A 23,458-nucleotide genomic window follows, 5' to 3' on the forward strand; every position below is an offset into this window, starting at 1 on the left:
TGCTTAACTCTCATGCCTAAGGTATTTGCCTGTTCAGTTCAGGCTGTCAGATTAGATTGAACTCAGGATAACAATGGGAATGCTTATCAGAGGAGATTGGTACCCTTTGTGTGGTGTGTAAAACAAATACTTAAGGGCTTGAGTATTGCCAGTTTGAATAAGTGAAAACCAACCATTTGAATAAGTGAGCTTGCCATGAAAGAAAATGTGCCATGAAACATTTGTGGTAGGTCTGTGAATTATTAATTGTGATCTTAAGTCAGTGCTCTGCCATATTGTGTTCTCAGTGTCATCAGTGTGCAAGTTGACCCAACAGCCCAGAGAAAGCATTTTCTTATTGGATGGAATTTAAAGCATGCACCTCACGGGGAATACAAGTGATGAACGCTCTGAAGCTGCTGTAGCACAAGACAATGTCGGCTCTCCAGTGAACACACAAATGCAGATATATACAGTATATGGAGACACATATGCACACAAACATTCAAGAGACTCTCACAGAAATACAGGCTGCAGAATATCTATACACATTAATCAGACGTCAACATCCTTCTGCTCTGTGTCCTCTGCATGGGTAATTAATGAAGAATAAGTCCTCACTGATTTTTATTTTGAAAACTTAAAAGGTAAATGTATGAGTTTCAAGTTAATGGAGAGAGCATCACCACATAAGCTCTACCAATCATCAGACATCGGGATGGTAAGGCAAAAGTTGGCCCAAAGAAGACGTGGGAGCTGCTGATATCAAGACCCAAAAATACAAATGAAAAAGCTATTATGTCTATATGCTCTGAGTTCACAAATATTACTGTATTTGAAAATCCTACATGCTCCACGAATCAATTCAAAGTCACCTATTTAGATAAACCCCTTAGACAAACATAATTCAAATGCATGTCAGGAAGAACCAATCACAGCCAACAGATATCTTTCTTTTCTTCCTTAAATATCATTCAAGATAAATATGGAGGAGAAGTTGATCATTTTAGTGCAGGGCTTTGCAGAGCTTTACGACCTTTGAAGAAAAGTTACAATAGTATTTGTGTTTGCTGTCAATGATAGTTCTTAGAAAGATGATGGCCAAAATTGGAAACAGGTCAGACTTTTAAAAAATTGGAATCCGCCAAGAAAATTGCAATTGGTGCATCTTTCACATTTACTTCTTATTGTTATTTTCATCAAGCAGAAGGTTAGCTGTATGTATTCATCCCCTGCACTACAGATGCTTGTATGTGAGTACTCTGCCACTGCTGGACAGTCTACAGCGCTACAGTGCGTAATCCCATTAGCATTGGAGAAGGAGCATGGCAGGTAGCCCTAATACATTAGAGGATTTAGCAGATCACTCTGTCTGTATCGTCTACAGCCTGCCAGGTCTTTAGGGCAAGGAAAATTGATAACTCTCACCCAGACCTTGTAGGGTGGCTCAATATTCACATTTTATAAAGCAATTCTGTGCCCTTAGAGTACTATAAATCTGGCACAATGGACTAACAACATATCTCAACCAATTACAACACATTTTGTTATTTTGTTTCAAACAACTTATTAAGATATTTATAATTTTGAATTGTGTATTTGTCAATATTATCAGCCAGAATCCTGCACTTGAATTTTTTTTAATGATTGATATCGGAGTACATGAACTGCATAACAAATAACACCAGATCACACAATTAGAAGGATTAAGTCCTGTGAATGTGGCAGAGGGACCTAAAATGGCTTGCCAATGGCAACAATGATTCCCCTAGATAGCAGGGGTAGGGGTAGGGCCAGGGAGGGATTTCATCCTACTTGCATCATACAAGGATAAACTGTGTGGGCAACAGAACTTGAAGAGATCTACATATAGGGAACATGTTATCTGGTTGGACAAATGGTAAACGAGAAAAGATAGGGAACAAAGAATTGGGGTTTATATTCAGCACACTTTCTTCATTCAGCTTGATTAAACCTATGTTTACCTTTAAGGAGCAATAAACAACATTCAGTGAATTAATATAGCAGCAAAACACTATTTGTTATGTAAAGTAAAGATATAATGGAGTAATGTCTACCTGATCAGATAATGAAGTTGCTTTCCCTCTGTGTGTTGTTATCAGAGCTTCTCCGTTCTTTGTTTACATAGCTGGGCCAGCCGCATGTGCATTCTGTGCATGTTAGTGCATGTGAGCGTGCCCCACTGGCTAGCTCACGGTCACAGCTATGCACTGCTCTATGTTACAGCTGATAACGCCGCCTCGACCGACAGCGTCCTCCGTAAACCCAGCACCCACCCTCCGGTTCCCTCTGCTCTGTCAGCACGTTTTCCCTGGTTTGAACTGCAAGCGCTGTTAGCACCATTAGCTACGAGCAGCCTGCTCAGGTGTCGCCATGTTCAGAGACGTTGAGTGGCAATCCAGATTTTTAAATCTGTGGTATGTGTGAGTTTGTCATTCTACAACTAGAACTGAAACACTTGGGTACCTAAATGATCAGTGGGACAGAAGATATATCTGCAACAATTTTGCAAATGTATTAATTGTTCCAGCTATTATCAAAAAAAAATAACTCAAAATATTCACTGGTTCATAAAAATTAATAATCATAATCAAATATGTTTCACACCGGCATATACAACACTAAACTATATAGCATGAGTAAAATAAATGAGAAGTACTGCTTAATTAAATAGTTGGACATGAATCTGGCCTGAAAAAAAAATGCATTGGCTTACTACTGAGCATGGATAATAATTATCATTTGTCATTTTTCTCTTCAATTACATAATGACAAAATTCTCCTGCTACTCTAATAATAGATATAGAATAGTGTGATGATATATTATAGTATAGTTATAGTATATATTTAGAGACTTGGCTGGCAACAGGGCTAACTTTAAAACATTTAGTAGCTATGAGTGCCTATAGGTCCAAACACTGCAGTCCAGATTCTCTGTCTAACTTCCATTGCATGGGAACATTAAGAGAGTGGACTAGAATTATAAGAAGGCTAGCTCCCATGCCTCAGCTAACAGCTACTGCCTCTTCTCTCTTCGGCTCAGATCTCTTTTACCCCTTCCCCTCATACGCCATCTCTTGCGCTCCAGTCCAGTGAAAATAAAGTGAATAATTCATGACCATACAGAGCAGTGTGTGCATGGATCCAGTGCAATGTAAGCATGTATCTGAAACATACGCTAGCCTTGAAGTCTTTTTTCCACAGAGCTGTACATGAGGGCATTCACAAATACAACTGAAATCCACGGCCAGCCATCAAGCAAGCCTTAAATGCTCCCCTCCCAGACGTCCACACTGGGAAAAAAAGGAGGCTGAGGGAAGAGGGAGGGAGAAAGATAAAGGTAAGTTGACTGAGGTAGCATGAAGCAGAGAGGGTCGGAGAGGATGTGGCTAAGGCAGTCAGTGGGCCAAGAAAAAATAGGAGAAAGGGAGCGCGGAAGAAAAAGGAGGGTGGCAGAGTGATGACAGAAAAGGAAGGTGGGAGAGCCAGCGAGAGGGTGGGAGAGAGGGAGGGAGAGCATTACATACAGTCAGCTTTGACAAACCAGCCACATAGCCCGTGGCCTGGAGTAAATGTGATAACTGTTCACAGACCCCATCACAGTTTGCTTCACGCTCCTCTACACCTGGTAAAGCAAATGTCATGGCCACTCACAAACTGAAGTCACCCGGGGCAACATTTACTCACACACATACAGACTTTATCTCTCTGTTCCTTAACATTTCCATTCATTCCACCTTTCACTCCTTTGATACCTCCATCTCTCTCATAGCGAATTTGAATGACGGTATTACATTGGTAAGGTTGAGAAGCATCAAACAAAAAGGGGGAGAACGTGGTTTTAGCCATCTGCTGTTGTGTTCTGCAGTACCTGCATATTTGCGGGATATTTCAGGCTATCAGTCTTAATTGGCTGATTTGTCTTTAAGTAGAGCTGACCACAAAAGAGACTAGACATCCATTTCACTTTAAAAATAGATAAATGTGATGAATAGCCATTTTTCCTAAACTTAAGTTAGCGCAAGAAATGTGATATTACTGGATGAGAAGTAGATGGAGACTCATAGAATTGTAATATGTATTGAGTTTTTTCCCTCTCACCCGCTCTTTCTCTCTCTCTCTCTCTCTCTCTCTCTCTCTCTCTCTCTCTCTCTCTCTCTCTCTCTCTCTCTCTCTCTTTCACTCTCTCGCTCTCTCTATTTGTGCTGTTACGGTACCCGTACCTGGAGTAGCCAAAAAGGACGAAGAAAGACTTGCATTACTGCAATAATCTATCACATATCTTATATTTTTAAAAGTCTTGTTGAATATATGAAAAAAAGGTTTCCATATTAGGTTGGCTGAGAAGTGCAATGGAGTTCTGCTCTAGATGTTGCTATGACCTTATAAGATTTGAATTAGTTTCACTGTACACTATTGTCAAGGAAAAATAACTCAAGTGCTGTTGTAACACATTGTAATGTTTCAAACTCATAAAATAAATGAATAAATGTTTTCTTTCAGAGGTTTGCTGAACTTTTCAATATCTTCAAAATCTGAAAAAAAGTTATTTCAAACTTAAAGAGCCGGGCAAACCGGCTGCTGGTGGTGTTGAGAAAGAAGGGACAAAAAAATCAAGTGGTGCATTAAAAAAGATGTTGGTGCAGGTAACAATTTTAAAAGATACATACACCAGTGCATGTACACAGAGAAAAGCATTTTAAGCCCTGATCTGGCCATGCGAACAGCTCTTGTGATGAATACTGCAGCCCTCCTCTACCAGTCCAGCAGGCTGCCTCATGTTTTTCAGGACTAACATCAGAGAACACGCACTGTGTAGAACATAATACTTGTGCATATGACAGACATTTATGTTCCATCATCAAAAGCGGAAATGTTTTGATAAGCAGCAACCACCAAACCTTGATTAACAGCCTGAATTGGCTATTTGATGAGGCTGCTAGTAAAAGATCACCCTCTACTCCAAGAGGGATTTTTGATGAAGTATACTGTGCTGTCGCATATGTTAAAGAACCTCAGGGTGTTGAAGCATATTACTGATCACTGGTGGCAAGCGGTATCGATCGAAATCGCAATTTGGGTTAATAAATGAAAACTACAAATAGTTAATACAAGAGTTTGTACATGCGGTTAGTGTAGAGAATTGACGTGTCAACAGACATACACACACACAATCTCCCTGTCTCTGACACACACACAAATACACAGCCAGCTCACACAGATTAGCCACTCAGTGTAAACAAAACACTGCCGGACCCATTCAGAGCCCAGGGCCACATGCAGGGGCCCCATATGGAAAATTAGCCATGCGCTAAAAGCTTTTGGAATCAATACTCTACAGTAGCTGCACCACATCCCAAAGCCACTTTCTCTATCCAGTTCGCATGGGCTGACACAGCAAGCAGATGTGCCCCCTCCTTCTTCTCACTCACACACACACACACACACACACACACACACACACACACACACACACACACACACACACATACACACACACACACACACACACACACACACACACACACACACAGTTAACGAACATGAAAGCTACAGTGATAGTCCTTGGAGCACAGCAGGGTAATCACAATGTTATACCTTTTATGAGTTAAAATATCAATATTTGTTTTGATTTGGTTGGCAGGGTGGAAATCCTGCTTGGCAAGCTCCTTCACTATGGCTTTTCAATCCGTCACCCCTGCAGACAGGACTGGAAATGTGACAAACTGACAGAGAGAAACATTTTAATGTTATGGAAAATGGCTTTTTTCCCCCTAAAATGCAAAGAGTACATTTGAGGACACAGCTATTTCTACGCTCTGTCAGGAAAAAAATGAGTTCTGAGACTGGGCAATGCATCACTTGAGCTGATGTGACAATTTTCAACACTGGTTTGTGATACCACACTATTTGACAGCACAGACACACACAGTTCTCTAAATATGCTAAATCAAACAAAATTGCAAGAAACAAAGCAGAAAATAATAATTGAGACTGAGGTGACTGTGAGGTAAACAATGTTGCCGTGAGCATTTTGATCCGTCTCTATCTGTCAATGAACACATGTTTCTAAACAAGTTGTATGTAATTTGTATAGCTTAAATACATTTGTCGGGATGCAGATGCAAACATATTTTTTTTGAAAGCACTAAACTGTGTGTACCAAAATCTATTTCCACACAGCATCCTCAAAGATTCTTCTCCTATCTTTGCTGTTATTGCTTCCTCTTGTTCTCACACAATTCATTTTCTGTTTATAAATTCTCTCTATGACCACAGAAAGTTGTGGATGTACAGTATCTGTTGATCTCTGTGTTTCCAGGGTTGCTGCCGGAGTGACAGTTGGCTCTTTGATGCAGGCTGCCTATAAATAATCAATGGGGCTCCCCAGAGAGAAGTTTCATAAAGCCTGCCAGCCAATTAAGACCTGTTTCTTACCTTGCTCGGCATTATCTCTCCACACACCACCACAGCTCTTCAAAGGCAGACTGGGATGCTGGGGAGGTCAAGGATGTCACTGTGCCAGGCTCAGCTTAATACTATCAAATATATGTTTTACTGGGTGGGGAATCAGGATTTGTGCCATTTAGCTTACAATACTTACCACGACGACTAGTGCAGTTTCAATACATTCCTATTCCCAGGTGTTCTGATTGGGCAAATGGTGACAAAAATTTAGTGTGGTCAATTCTGAATCATCACCAATAACTTCTACTGTCAGTTTAGGGTACCATCCCTATCTAGTCAAGAACTTAAGAATAACAAATAGCTTGCATCCAAGATATGCACACAGTATGCATCAATCTGATCTGATCTCGTAGCCTACAGACTTGATGGTTAATGCGTCCTGGAATGATCGGACAACAGTACTTGAAATGAAAAGACACGTGTAGCCACCACAATTCTTTTCTCATGGAAAGTGAGATAAATTTTGGTAACAAAATACCACATTAATGAATTATTTAAGGTACATACAGTAGACACAATTTCCATTGTCACAAAGAAAGTGCAATATGTACTGCTTGATAAAATGCAAAACCACAGTTTTTTTTTTATCTAAATGTTCGTGGAGGTCAGAGGTCACTGATAGACGGACCATGGTCCAGGTCAGGACCCAGACGCCATTGTATCCAGACTTGGACCTACAAGTGATGGATAATTGACAATTATTCAACTTTCCTAACCTATACGGCACTCGTTCAGCAATCCAGGAAACACACAGACTAATTACATGCGTTGTAAATCACATCACGTGACGCTACTCAGTCAATCAAATATGTGTATTCCGATAAGCATCGCTGCTTGAGTGACATATTCAAACACGGGCGAGACGGGCAAGAGAAATGTGGACGGCGAGATCAGAGCCTTTAACCAAGAATGGACAGACTCTTATATGTTCATTCTTCCCATGGACAATTCAAAACCAGTGTGTCTCATATGTTCAGAGACTGTGGCGATTATTAAAAGCGGCAATGTGAAGCGCCACAACGAGACAAAGCACAAATCTTTTGAGTAAACTTACCCATTCACATCCAAAATGAAGGCAAAGAAAATAAATCTATGAGCCCAATATGATCAGAATCCTAACACATGAATTCACTGCTCAACAATGATGTTAACAGAGAGGAATAGAGCTTAAACAAGTGGTTTAATAACCACAGATAAAATCCCTGCACACAAATTTCTCTTTTTAGAAGATAAGATGAGTAAAATATCGTGGCTTTTTTGGTTGACGTCACTTCACACCTGAATTAACTGAATTTAAAGCTGCAGTGCAAGAACAATTCAAAAACTAAGGATAAACATTTTACAAAAGCTTTCTGTTTTATAATTTATTCTTAAATGCATACCTTTTATTACTTGAAGTAAGAGAAGAACATTTATTTATTTATAATTCATCCAATTGAATTTGAAAACTGACAATAAATATTCATGATATATTCAATTACATGTTCTTTATTTGATTTGACAGTCAGTTGTTCACTACATACAGATGTTGATAACTGCAAGGCTACTTCAATATACATGAGACTAAATTATAGCGCAAGTTACTCATTATTGTGATGTTCCAGACCTTTGCATGAGGAAAATCTCTCTAACTGGACCTCGTTGAATTTGATGAAGGAAGTAACTCCAAACCAGTATATGTAATCAAAGCACTTTCTCCCAAAACCTCCCTTCTCTGTTATTTTCATACACACTCTGTCAGAGAATGAAGCTGTCGATTCAACAGCAGGGCTGTGGAGTGTGATGTAATTTACATTTAAAACGACATAAGTCGTCATAAAACTTTGCAATCTCCCGAGCTTTAAAAGAATTAAATATCTGACTTAAGTGTACATTATGTAATAGTTTGAATTATGGCCTGCAATTACACAACTAGCTAATTAACTCAATGCACAATGAGTGCATGTTCTGTTTCTGTGATGTGGAACACTGTTGACCATATTCCTGCTGAAGCAGAGGGAATTGTGATAGAATAATAAAATCGGGGGGGGGGGGTAATATGTTAAACAACAATGTGGAACTATGGCCTGGCATCCCCCCTCTATTCAGTAATAAATATTTCACTCTGTTTACTTCATTGCTGCCCATAAACCCAAAAGCATTTGTGTGTGCTTTTATGCATCCATATCTGTGAAAAATTGATAAAAGAATATAAATGGGGTTATATAAGGACAAATTAACACAGCAGGGTAGAAAAAAATAGAAGTGGTCCTCCTATTATGTTAGCACATGTGGGGAAAGACAGATGACAAACAGACGGAAGGTAAGCCACTATTCACTAGCACAGATCAACCCACATGATCCCTTTCAATCAGAGGTATAAACCAGGTTGAGAGGTAAAGGAGCCATCTATTCCTGAGCTTTTGCTATTGATCTGCATATGTCATCTGTGCTGTATCTGGGTCACAATCCAGTGCAGTGGCAGTTTGACATATCAGACTGGACCTCTGATGTAGGGCATCATGCATAGAAACATCAGTCAAAAAAATCTGAAACCGATTAATGTGTCAAAAGGCAGTATCGCAATCCTGCAACGACACAAAATCTTGTCTGGGACTTTATTAAACAAAAACACAAATTTTAAGAAAAATAGTCTGTTTAGCCAATTTGAATGGAAAAGTAATGCAGGAAAAATGCTAAATTTGAATGAGATGGTGGATAGAAAGGTGTGGATTAAGTTGAGTGGGCGTCAAGGGAACTGTGGCTCTGCACAAAAACCTGTATGAACTGATATAGGCTATAAATCATTCTTCTGCTTTTTAAATCACTTCTACACACATGATGTCAGTGGTCTCCATTCCTGTTCCAAAAATCAACAATTTTAAAAATGATCTTCATGACAATGACAGGCAACAAGAAGGTAAATGATTAGAATGAATTACACCAGACACTGTATGATTTTATCGTCGGACTCAACTGGCCATGGTAGTGGCAGACTGGATCCAACTGGGTGTGATCAGCTGTGGTCATCCAAATAATTGGCCCAACAATCAGAATGAACCTACCAACCTTCCAACACAACCGCAGATGACATGGTGCCCTTGAGCAAAATTTGTTAACCAACAACCATGGGCCATGACTAGATATTTGGACCATCTGAGAGGGCAAAACCTTACCTTTAATAAAATATGTATGTGATTAATACAGGTAAAGGAACATATGATAGCCTTTTCACAGGAACAGCTTTTCATATTTATTAGACATTTTCTTATTTTCCAAATTAGTGCCTTTGCATAATTTCCAAAAAGCACACAAACAGCCAATATCATATTAGCAGCGATGTAATCTTGTACCTAAGCCAACTAAGACGGTTGTAAAGATTGTTCATTGTAATAAAAGCAATGTGTTTAAATCTGCATGTACACATCTTGTTAATTTGAAAAGATAAATGCAGTATATACATGGAAAGTGAAAAAAGTGAGTTTGGCCTCATATCTGTATTTACATTTTTCTATAATATTTTTTGAAGATATGGTAACCCTTTATATGAAGGTCTATTGCATTACAAACACATTCAGAATAAATTATAATGTATTTATGAGGAAAGATAAAACAGTTTGTAAGTAATTTATGAAAAAGTATCCTTAATTAGAAAATACATTAAAATGATTTGATCTTGTGTATTAAATAATAGTTATTTCAAACACTGCTTAGGATTGTATTACAAGTATATATGAGTGTCCAGTAGTCCAGTCCCACCCCAGGGAGAGGATATAATGAAAAAAAGATGATTGCCAGGGAAGGAACTTTCCCGATTAGACAGCAGTCTATTACTTTAAGAGGTGATAACCATTTATAAGCTGCCAGTCAGCAAGGTCTATCATATTAAAACATAATCTGTATAGAAATTAAAAAATAACAGCTAGAATGTGCCAACCCAGTTGGTACCGGTACGTTAATTTTGTGTCCAAGACCATGGTCTATAACCCATGGTGTGCTGGGCACTTGCCAGGTGCAAAGGGATGTGAATAGCACTGCTCAACACATGCATGCCAACTTTCACTACACTTGACCTTAAAATGTATGGGTGCGGCCATGTACATCAAAAAAAAGTTACGACAATCTCATTAGAGAGAGGCCTTTGCTGGGGATTCTCAAGAAGTGAGAAGTGAGTCAGATGCATTATTCAGTCCTTGCAGCAGCCCCTTTTTTCACTGTTTCTCTCTGTCATCTTCACTGATACAAAAAACGGATAAAGGTTGGGAGGAAACTCAGTGTTTCAACTAAAACCCATCCCTATCACTGAGTAATGGGAAGAGAAGGGAAAAGGGTACATCATAGCAACTACACATTACTAAAGGGCAGTTCCTAACCAGATAAGGCTGTTTGCTGCAATAGCCTAATGTTCATATTTTTTTGTAGATTGCATTTAGTTATTGGAATGGATATATATATATATATATATATATATATATATATATATATACTGTATATAGGGGTTGACTGATATACGAGCAGCATTTAGATTTTGATGTAAGTGCTATGCAGTCATGCCTAAAATGTGGCTTTTTTGTGATTTTTCAGTGGTGAATGTCTTCCCGTAAGATGCACAACTTGGGGGATGAATATGATCAACTTCACATTCATAACCTAACATGTCTGAAACCCTGCCATTTCTAGGGTTTCCATCAGTTGCCTGATTTAACACAATTAATTTGCATACAAATAGATTCCAGTGACATCAAGAGGAGGTAAAATATTGAATCACAAAAACTGGGAGGGAGTAAATTACATTCTGCAATGCTGTGTTGACTGGTGTATGAAAACAATAGAATAATATTCAATGTGACTCTTCTTAGTTAAGCAAACAAGACGTGGCATTTATCTGCTCAAGATCTTAAGGCATCATTGAAGGAGATGGCAAAAGAATGGTACGCAGATGGTATCAAGACATCATTTGAAAGTGACAGCCCTTCAGTGCATCCTGAGTTTGTTCATGGATAGAGTCTCAGTCTCTCTTTAATTGTGTGGTTGTGTGTGTTAATGACTTGCCTGTATAAATACTATTTGATATGCTTGCTTGCTGCTATTATGTATTTCATTGGATATCATGAAACAGAAATCTCTGAATATTTCTGTGTATTTCCGGCTGAATTATACCATTGAAAAAGGTACTGGTACCAGCTTTAAAATGCCTTATTGGAGCAGCCCTACTTGATATGCAAGACTATTTACAACCATGATACCATGGACAGGTTATTAGCTGTCACCAATTCTCAATGTTGTGCATGAACACGCCAAAAGTTTCATTGAAAATGCTCTTACTTTCGGTGAACAGTGAACTGAATGTATATGTTTAAAACTGATCAACATGAACATGAGAGTTGTTTACTGTCTAGATAATTAACAACACTCACGCAGTGTGAACTTGCACAACACTGCTGATTGTAATTCAAGGCTTTACATTGACTTGGCATGTTTTGTACGTCCACAATGTTTGGATGTTTGAAATGAATATTGTCAGATGAGGTAATGAAAAGACATCCTTGTTTAAATGGAAGCTATTCTACTTTTAACAACATTTCTTACTCAACAGACTCATCATAAGTTTAGCTATAAAAAATTGCAAAATGGCATACTACAGAATTTCTAACATTATACATGTATAGCAAACTAAAAAGCCTAATTAATAGTATTGGATGTTTTCCTTGCCTTTCTCCGTTGTATACAGTGCTTCAAATTAACTAATATTATTTCTTCAGTGCACTCAAAACAATCAGTTTTTTTCCTGCTAACCCAAAGATGAGGAAACACATTTTAAAAGGAACAGTACTATTTGAGAACCGCTTCCTTATTACAGGTTGAATATCAACATATTTACATATTTATTTATGAATATTTGATTTGTGAAGGACACTGTCATATCACTGTAAAATAAATATCTTTCAAAAATGTTGAATGCTATTTTAGATATCACTTCATATTCATGATGGACACTTGTCAGTTTTTTTTTAGAAACAATTATTTCCAGAAGCGTGATAATCAATAGATTAGTTAATGATATTATGGACCAAACAATTATTTCAAGAAGCCATTGTTCATCCCTACAAGATAGATCATGTTGTTGAGCTCTCGTCTAAGCTCTAGAAAAAACAGTACAGTTACATACAGTATACAGTTGATTCATGTAGATGAATGTCAATGCACAAACTCGAAGTGGAGCAAAACTCTATCAATACTCTAAAACTTTTTCCAGCTCTGTAATTTTGACGTGGTGCACTTTTTTCCTCAGAACACCACTCCCCTCCCCACGTCTCTCTTTTCTCTTGCTCATCCCCTCCCCACATCCAAAATTTGTCTGTTGTCGATGTGTCGTGACAGTCTGCCAAGTGCAGTAATTACAGTACAGCAGTAGGAGCTGAGCAATAGAGAGAGAAGCAGCATATCAAACATGACTGCACAGAGCAACGGGTGCAGAAACTCATTTGCAAAACTACAGGCTGCCGCATTCCATACCTGAACTATCACTGTCTTCATTTCCCCTTATGTATTTACTGACACATATCACACAAGCATTAAAACATGGATTTAATGTATCGTATTGCATAAAATGAGTCACAGGTTTAATCTCTGTGAGCACTGTGAGACATGTGGTGATTCCAGACTCCTACATGCCCACTTTGTCTAAAAAATGCTCGCTCACACACACACACACACACACACACACACACACACACACACACACACACACACACACACACACACACACACACACACACACACACACACACACACCACACCACCACACATGTGTTGATGTATTGCCTATTACCACTGCAATGACAGTACTGGCAGTGGGCCCAGAGCAGTGGATAGTTTATGATGTTGGAAATAATAGGTGCGGTTAAACATAACTTTATTATCAAATGCACCTTAGAGACAATGGTGACATAGTCAAGGTGGGCAGAGCAGACTCTCTAACAAGAGACTGAGGACAGCACATGATACTCAGACAGCTTGGGTTGGTGTGGGAGAGATTACAACACAATGCACAATGTCACAGAGTTGCCAGACGTTTAACTGTCGCTAAACTTACTGAGGAAACAAAGCTGACAATTAAGATGTCATCTATAACACTGAGAGGACTTGTACTTTTCTATAGTGCTGCTGGGTTTCCACTAGAAAAATGTGTTTGTTGTTCACAGAATAATGGGCAGAATTGTGGCTTTGAGAATTTTAAAAAGCTATAACACAGATTCCAAAGGGCTTATCAGTTACAAATTCTGGTATCAACAACAACCGCTGTAGCTAGCAAGCGGAAGTTGCTTGGTAATGTTAGCTTGTGATAGCATGAGGGTAGAGAATGATGCTGCTGGTGAGCTTTTCCAACATCCAGGACATGGTCAAACCATGCACCTCAGCCCGTTGACTATGCTCTGCTAATGCCAATCGGCTTGCTACTCTCTGACTATAGGGTGCCTGGCTAACACTCAACAAAGTCATGACTGTATGCTGTCTAGGCTCCCCAATGGTGGAACGAACTCCACAATGACATCACGACAGCAGAATCTCTACTTCTGCTGCAGACTGAAAATCTTCTGTTCAGACTGCACCTTGCTCCAAAAAATAAAAACATATTTTGCTATATCTTACTGTCTCTAAATACAGCACTTGAAGTACATAGCATATTTGATCAAGTTATTGTAAGTTGCTTTGGATAAAAGCATGATGTACTGTAAAGAGAAGAACATTATGGATAGTTACACAGTGACAGTATGGTTGGTATGGCATCATGAGGTAACATGCCTGAAGAAAAACTACATAAACAATAAATACATTACTCCCTAAAGATTTTGTGTCATGTCTGTATTAAACAATACTTGCAGAAACATGGGCAATGGCCACGTGACTCATTTTTCTTTTCCAAGAATGGTGCTATAAACTAAAGGTCTGCCACTATTGCCTACCAGCCTTATATTGTGGCATGAATATTAGGAAGGATGGCCATTTATTGGTTATCCTGACTCAGTTATGGATTGTCATTCATTGGCTGCCCCTCGGCTTCATGGTGCCAGATTAACCAAAGAGAGTTATTACTAAGCAGAACTCCTACCAGGGGCTGACAAAGAGGCAGGAAGAAGAGGATTTTGCAGAAGTGTTTTATTCAGATGCAGCAATATAGAAACACGGAGTTTGGATTAAGATTACTATTTAGGGCTGGAACCGAGTATTGGACTTTTCAGCTATTCGTTTGTTGGGTAGGTATTCAGTTTCCAATTTTGGTATTCAGATAATTGTTTTTTTTTTTTAACCCCTCGGGATAAAATGACACAATTTTGGTTCCCAAAGTGGGGGAAGCCTTTGCTTGTGTAACAAAGGAATTGTTGCTTTAACAACACAAGTCCGAGCTGCATTCTAACCGAGAGGTTCACGGCGGTCCCGGTCCCGACCCTGCCCATCCAAAAAGTGATATTTGGGAAAACCCTACTACCATGTTACTCATATTCCAATTCTTTATTGACATCATTTCCTTAAGAATACATCATTCCCTGAAAATACACACACACAACTCTGCAGGGAGGGAGGCTAATGAATAGCCTCTGAAGAGGGCTTATGCTACATCCATACTACTCCGTTTTTGTTTGGAAACAGAGTTTTCAAACGAAAACGAGAAGGCCATGAAAGTAGTCTTAGAGAAGGGGTGTTCATTTCACTTAGCTACAGTAATGACCTCTACTTCTAGGTCCACACCAACCTGTGTGCTTTTTTGAGTGTGCTTTATATACACGTGTAGGTGTGTGTGATTGCACATGCATTTGCCTGAATGTGAAACTGCAGTCCTTCAGCCTAATAGGGTGCAGAAAAAAATGATTAGCCTCTTTCTCAGGGGCAGTGAATTAAGGGCTGTCGCGTCCAATGCCTTTTTCTGCTTCACAAACCACTCGAAACAGTAAAAAAAATATGGAAAGGTAGGATTGTAGATGAAAAATGAATGGGTAATGCAAGTAAAAGCAAAGCACAGCTCACCGCACTCTCATACCCATTAGCTTGGACCAGGGCTCGCTGTGTAATGCCCTGCCACTGAAACAGACGTTTACCACATAAACGTCTGAGCATCTTCAGGGTTGAAATAATGAGGGCAGCAGAGTGTATGTGTGTGTGTGTGTGTGTGTGTGTGTGTGTGTGTGTGTGTGTGTGTGTGTGACAAATGGGACAAACATGCACTCATGTAAACATACATATTGGGAAACATTTAGTAGTTTTGTGCATTTATATTCATATATTTTGTGGTGGATAACACCGGATTAAAACATTAGCCTGTGCAACAGTCATGCAGAAAAGATGAAAAAACTTCATATGCTATATTTGGTAGACAGTTCCTTTCTACATCCTGCACACTGTACACAAGGCGAGTACTACAGTGATCACAATCCTTTCAAATGTGCACACAAACCCCACTATGTTCATACTAGAAATGCGCCCAATGCAATTATTTTGGCTGATCCTAATTTTTCAATTTTTTAGGAGTTTTCATATTAGGAACAATTAATTTGCGCCGTGCCTGAGTATGATTGCCCCTTCTCTGCTCAGCTTTCATTTATAGTTGGTGTTCCGTACCCTAGTATTTTAGAGACATCATATGCCAAATCTGTTTATTTTACTGCGGTTACCTTCTAAATACGGCTATGGTATAGAAAGCTGTTCCATAAGCACCTTTTGACTGTAAAAGATATAATCCGAGAAAAATGATTCTCACTTTTTCATCAGCATTGTCTCCCCATCAAATTCCCCACCACCAGACTGCACCTCCTAGAGGAGAGGGCTGAACTGTACTGACACTCATTGTCACCTATGGAGCACACTGTGGAGCGCACTGTAGCTGTTCATTATCATCGGTTGTAAAAATCACAGATTTTCAAATCTTCCAATACTGTACATATATCACTAAGTGTGATTTTGTTTTCATGCAGTTTTTGTGTGAACACACTGTGCTGTCAAGCGCAGCTGGGCGCGATGACTCCGCGGTGACTGTCACATACTCTGCCTTCACCAGTCATCTCACCCAGCACCTCTTCACCACCACAGAAAGCTATCTGTTGAAAGCGGTCCATTCCCTTAACTATAGCGTGCATTATAAACACATTTCACAACAAGATACTATAACACATATTTCTCACAAGGTGTAATGAAAATAGTATGGATGCTAACTGTAACCTACTACTTACTGCTCAGCGGCAAATTGGTGGCCAAATCGGTCCCAAGTTCCTTTGAACGGATAGTGCAGCTGACATACGATGATTTTGCACCACATCCTTCACTTTCTGTCAGAGCATTGTTCTTTTGTAAATATTGTCAAATTATCCCATTGATCTCTGCATTTTTGTATGTATTTTCCAACCGTTATTTATATAAAAGCCAAGACCACCTTTTCGAGTAGACTCGGGCATGTATTGACCCAATTGTGCCTGAGTGCAGTGCACAGCGTTCACACTAATCAAACTAACTGGACTTTGGGATCAAGAGTACTCAGATCCCGGACCAGGTCCCTGATCTGACCTGCCCAAGTTTTTTTTCTTACATATGAACATGATCGTTATAGCGTTATAGTTAAATACTCATTTAACTAAGTACAACTTGAACACATCATAATACAAGTCAATGTAACCTCCGTTAATGTTCTGTGCGGTCAGCAGACAAGCCAATCACTGCGATTTCTGCATCACTATGAATTACAATATAATGTATAGTGTCTGATTAAGTTAGTTGTTCCAAATGTTTTTAAGGTTGTTGTTACTCCGCGGCTTATTTTGGACTTGCAGTTGTGACAAATTGTGAGCTTTATGTATTTTTCGCTCTTGATGAAGAACTTCCACACAGATGACATGTTTGTCATGTGACGTGTGTGTGTGTGTGTGTGTGTGTGTGTGTGTGTGTGTGTGTGTGTGTGTGTGTGTATGGCTGTAATGTTACCGTCTGTGCAGCTGTGTGTCGACTTAAGACATGAGACAGTCATGGCTGATTAGCTAAAAACTTGCCAGTTTCAATCACCTGCCGATTGAACGGTGCATCTCTGGTTCATACTATTTGTATTACATTTTTTAACAGTTAGTTGTATACTAAATCAACTGGCGGGTTTTCACTAAAATGACACTCACTAAGCCTGTACGGGATAATGGGATAGTGCCTAAATTCCCATCTTTGATCCAAAGCATTTTTTAGAGCGTGGGCCATCATCATTTCCCAATGCGCCTCCATGTGCCCCCACACACAGGCTCTAACATCTGCATATCTCTCTCCTCCATTTTTCAACTTCCTCCACTGCCTCCCATCACACACCATTGAGTCTACTTTCCATCACCTTATATTCTTTGGAAAATGAATATGCAAGTAAGAGGGGTTGTTACAAAAACCTAGCCTCACAAGGGATTAAGAGCACAAGTGGTTGAGATGAATAGTGACTAATGAGTGGCCTTGCCAGTCTTGGGATTGACCTTATACACATAATAATGTATTAATGTATTCCCTTCTCTGGATAATTAACAGATCTACTGTTACTAGATATGGGGTCATCTTCCTTAGGCTCTATAAGAAAAGGAATATGCAGACATAAGTAGAAACAACAAGGATTAAACTGAAGTCGGGGAAGTCTGTGGATAAACCTCCACTCCTTCTCCCCACAGCGTTCAGACAGATTCCCACTTCAGATTCAAACCATGCCACAGTTACTAATGCTATAGTGTTTTTTGCTGAGTATAAGACCACACTCAGTTGTAGCTTTTAGGTGTGCACATCAGTCAGTCCATTGTGTCTGTCCTATATAAACAAGTGTAAGCTGCAGTTGATTTCAGTTATTTGAGTAATTTCTTTTTTCTGACAATATGCCAGTATTTGAGTGGTATAATTGTGAAAGTAAGAATTAATCAGCGGCTTTATAATGTTGAATACTGTGAACTGTGATTACAAAACTGAGAAACATACTGAACTGTGGATTTTTTGTGTACCGTTAAACCCCTGCTGTGATCTTGAGTTAAAATATTTTATTGTAATATCTGCAAACAAAGGATTCATTGGGAACCTAGGTTCATAATAGAGTAAATTAAGCAAATTCATTTCTAAACCTGTTACCACTGATACAAAAAAGTGCTGATTCATACAAGAGTTGGGCCTAGAGCTAAAAATAGATACACATTTAACCAAACAAATAGTACTCTCACCAAAAATGTTTGCAAAATGAGTGTTGGAGTAATTTATTTCAAAAGGAGCTACATGTGCACCTTCAGCTTGCTAAAGGCTTTATAAGATGCTTTTCTTGCAGAACAGCATCCTTAAAAGATGCAACAGCAGACAGGTACAATACCTTTCCCTTTGGCACTGGGAGGCAAAAACACAGGCATATCTCACATGTACACACAAATTCACATTCTACACTCAAAAACACATGAACATGTAAACCACACTAAACCCCTTCACACGGCTGAGGCTCCCATAAGTGTATGGGAGAAAGTAATTAGAAGGAAAAATTCAGTGGAGCATATCCTCTCATCTGTCCCTTGGTGGTGTCAATACCCTTTGCCAATGGTAATTACCTGTCGCTCTCTTAAACATGACGGGACATTTTGCTGTGTGTGTGTAAATATCTTTTGTGCAAGTATTTGCAGACAGCCTGTAAATTAAACAACTTATTGTAACTTCATGATCAGACCCTTTATAATTACTCACAATGGAGACCGGGAATCAAGCTCTGAGAAACTCTTCACTGAAAGTTATCAGTCCCACAACTGCTCAGCTGAATGCAGCAGGAGCAAGAAATGTTCTACTGATATGGAAAGGTAGTCAAGATCTATTTCTTGCAGAAACTTGCTCGATATCAACATATGGCTCTGTGTTAGCATTCTCTCGCCTCTCCTGGATATGAATTAGCCTAATAGTGATACATGAAAGCTAGAAAAGAAAGAATAAAATATCTTCTACAATGCTAAGTTGCCTTTATGTATGGGAACAGTCCCAGATTGAGGCGACAGATTTTATATAAAAATGTTCTTTAGTGGAATCACTTCTAAGCCTACAAAGACTTACAGGGAGAAAAAGACAGAGCGAAAGAGGGAGAGCAAGAGCGAGAGGAGGATCGGTGATGAGAAACAGGACAAATAAAGCAACAGAAAAATCAATCAAGCAGCTTTTTTAAAAAACGGCCCATGTTTGCCCACTATAAAGTGATTAAGGTGTGGTTTTGAAAAAAAATACATAACTTTATGATAATCCCTTCCCTTGAGCAAAGAACATTAATGAATTTTGGGTTGACAGTACAAACTGATAATGGACAGGTATTATGGCCTCTGTCATACCAGCTATTCCATTGTATACAAGCCCTTACAGATTGTTCAGGTATAATAGTTTTAGATCAGTTCGGCGCAATGCAGGGCTGTGATGAAAACTAATGCATCTGGTAGATTCTATGCTGGTGTAATTCTCACAGCCCCTTTGGGACAGCGCAGACCCCAACTAACGCTCATATGCACGGACTAAGTGTTGAGGCATTTGTTAATCTTGTAAACATCCTTTCACTGCTCTCTCATTACTACAACCCAGAGGATCACAGAGAGGAAGAGAGATAAATAAAGAGAGAGGGAATAAAAGACAGAGAGAGAGAAGCATGCATTTGAAATTGAGTCAATTAACCAGCAATCTAAAGGTAGGCCTAGCTCTTTCCTCTCTTTTACCAATATGCTAATGCACAACACGCGAATTTTGTCTCTCAAATGCTGCTGTTGGAACAAATTACCAGGCAAGGGCCTTAGATCTGCATTTTATAATTACTATTTAAAATACTTTGTGTGACCCTGTGTTTGTGACCTCTTTGTATAAGCAAGTGCACAGATACGCATGAATGAGAAGACCTGTGGGACCTAAAGTCAACCTCTGATAAAAGGAAAATAATTTAGGGATAATTCCTTATTTTTTTGACATAACTTATCAACTGGCGATGACATCAATGCACAGACATCAACTAAGGCAGTCCTGTTGGACGAAAACCACCAAAAACATATAAGCCACAAAAATGATACACAAAAAGGGCTAGTGGGTGTAGAAGCACAATGAAACGAAGTTCCATAGTACCATACAAACTGAAAGTTTGTATTTGCCAGTGACAAAAACTGCTTCATATATCTAAGTATTGGGTACACTATGACAGTGTCTTGGGCAAAAAGTCTAAATATTTGTTATTTGAGAAGACGTTACAGTACGAGTAATAAACAGTAGTCATATGCAGTATGCATACTGTGTAAAAGTGTACAGCAACGAGGTGTGACGCTGGTCTCGTGGGGTTGCATCTGCACGCTGGTCTGGCAGAGAGACCACTCAAATCAGAGCAGACACTGAGACAGATGGTGATTTTACACCAGCATGGGAAAAGAAATGGCTCTTTAACATCAAAACTCAGCACATTACTTTGAAAACAGCTGGCCAGACACGAAATGGGATCGTGAGTCTGGGGAGGCAGCCAGGCTTTTAAGCAGAGGTCTCGGAGAAATGGCAAACCAGGCAAGATGGAAAACAGCCCTTCCATACTCCTTTTTAAGATGTCTGCATAATTATGATTCAATTTGCATGTTTTGGAAGATAGTGACTAAGACAAATGATGAATGGCAAGAAGACAAAGGAAGAGAGGGAGAAGTGTGCAAGCAAACATTCAAAACCGAATTCTATATGGGTACTAATCAATTTATCTCGTTCTTAACTTGAAACTAAGGACACAACTGTTTTTTCACTACTTTGTAGGCCTTTTACGTTTCCTCTTATCTGCCCTTGTACTTTCTCTCTTCTTACTCTCTGCATCCAGGAACTGAAGTGACTTTGCATAATTATTCAATGTAAATGTCAGATGGTGGTTGGAAACTGAATAACACTCAGAGGGCTGATGGTGAGTCTGATAAAAATCATATCCTGCTTGATGCCTTGGGGCACTGCCTGTCATAGTAAGCTAATTGTGTCCTTTCTCTGTTTAAGAAGCAGAATTCCAATTAAAGTAGTTTGTGATTATAATGAATATGAATTCAAACAAATGTTGCTGAAAAATGGCTAAATTGCTTAAGTTGGAATAGTTTAAAGAAATTCTAATTTCATACTTTTAAAACATTTTAAATATATGAATCAATGTTACCAATTGAGAGTACCAATAAAATGCACTTTAGAAACATAGCAAACATAATTGAATTGAAAAGAATGAACTCATTGAGTAATTCTTGAAATGGATAGGATGTACCGTGACATAACTGTGGTTAAGCATGTTTTTCTTCACTTCCACCCAACTGCTGGAAAGGCAGGTTACTGTGCGTTTGACTCATAAAATCTCAAATACCCTTGCATACTTCAAAAGTTGTCTGAAATGACGCTACATAGTAATTGTGTGTACAGTCTGTCTGTTGATATGAACTTTCATGATCAAATTGACAAACATCAGCTTGTTGTTGCAAGCACACGTCGTGGGAAACACACAAATGCAGCAGCGCTTGTCAATACATTTCTACAGAGAATAAGTGCATGGTGTTGTGTGGTAGTTCTGTTCTACTGAAGGTGTTGGAACATCAGGATAGTGTGGGACAAATGAAGTGTGTGCATGTGTGGTTGCGTAAGTTTGAGGTTAAGATGGCTCAGTGATCACATGATGTTTCCTTGGTCATGTTTTTAACCTATTGGACTCTAGCCCTATTTTCAAGCAGAACAAAGTTAGAGAGGTTTTAGTACAGAGAGGTCAGGCGAGGTCAGAACAATTGTCATTTTGGAACCAGCTGTTCCAGCTGTTCCATTGTAATTTCATATACTATATAATTACATATTGCACTTGTTTTATCACTAATAGTGTTCAATCTGTCCAAATACAGCAGTTTGGCATAATTTTGAGAGCCTGGATCCTCTCTGAGGCTGTTTCTCTTTGTCATCCATGTGATTTTCTCGTCTGACTTCCAGTTTCTGTCTCATATCTTCGCCTAGGATTGGTTGATTTCAGTCAATGAACCCTACTTCGAAGCATCAGAGTCCATACTATTGAAGGGACACCTTGTGGGTTTGATTGACAGAATCGTTAGCCAGTCAGAATTAAAAACGTGGTGCCCATCCTGAAGCATAACAACCGATTCGCTGAAAGTCAAAACCCTTTCCCCAGGTCCCCTAGTTAGACAGACCCTTGTTTCTACCGGGGAACATTTAATAAGAGACACACAGGATATACGTAGAACATATGTTTGAAGGAATTAAGCGGGGATTTACCGGAGAACATCGATAAAGTAAGGAGCTTTTATGATTCTGATCGATAAAACGGTTTGTGCTTCTGGTGCTCGTTTGCTCACAGCTTTGTAATGGTTTCACGGAGATACATTCTGAAGGTATCTTTGGAATCTGTGTCGAATTCTCTTGTTTTTTGCTATCCCGGTTTTCCCTGTTAGCCTTTAGCTTTGTGTTGGTATCTGGAAGAGGAGTACGTAGCTCACCGAGTCATGGTGAAAAATACGTGATTTTGTGGTAAATCTTTTAGTTGATTATATTAGTTGTGTAGAATTGTGTTTGGAGTTTGTAAAAATGGCTTACATAATAGTATTGCCCAGACTTTTTTTAATATGGTATATAACAGGGGTATTCAATTCAAATTCCAAAAGGTCCAGATTGAGAAAATCTCCTTGTGCAAAGGTCATGAACATTATAATAATATCTAACGTGCGCCGTTTAGTGCCATATAGTAGCCTTGTAGTAGTAACAACGTCTCTGTGTAGTCAACAACTGTCAAATTTAAATAAAGACATCACACACATCAATTATATTTTAACAATTATTATTCTGTTTTCAAATTGAACTGGATGGATTATAAATAATACATAGAAATACATAAATACATGTTCTTCTCTCATTTCAAGTAAAATAAAGGCTCCATCTAAAAATAAAATACACAAAAAATAACTTTTGAAAAACTTACATCTTATTAAAAAAAAGTGCTTGATTTTAGAAAAATTAATGA

General features: G+C 38.9%; 1 protein-coding gene across 10 annotated transcripts in view; it reads right to left on the bottom strand.

Annotated features, from left to right (window-relative positions):
• The window catches only part of shank3a (SH3 and multiple ankyrin repeat domains 3a), a 188,023-nt gene that overhangs the window by 144,347 nt on the left and 20,218 nt on the right, over positions 1 to 23,458 (bottom strand). The window lies entirely within an intron of this gene.

This window comes from Cebidichthys violaceus, unplaced genomic scaffold (assembly GCF_023349555.1).
Source record: "Cebidichthys violaceus isolate CVI_PGR_0920_01 unplaced genomic scaffold, fCebVio1.0.p SCAF_3, whole genome shotgun sequence".
Taxonomy (NCBI): domain Eukaryota; kingdom Metazoa; phylum Chordata; class Actinopteri; order Perciformes; family Stichaeidae; genus Cebidichthys; species Cebidichthys violaceus.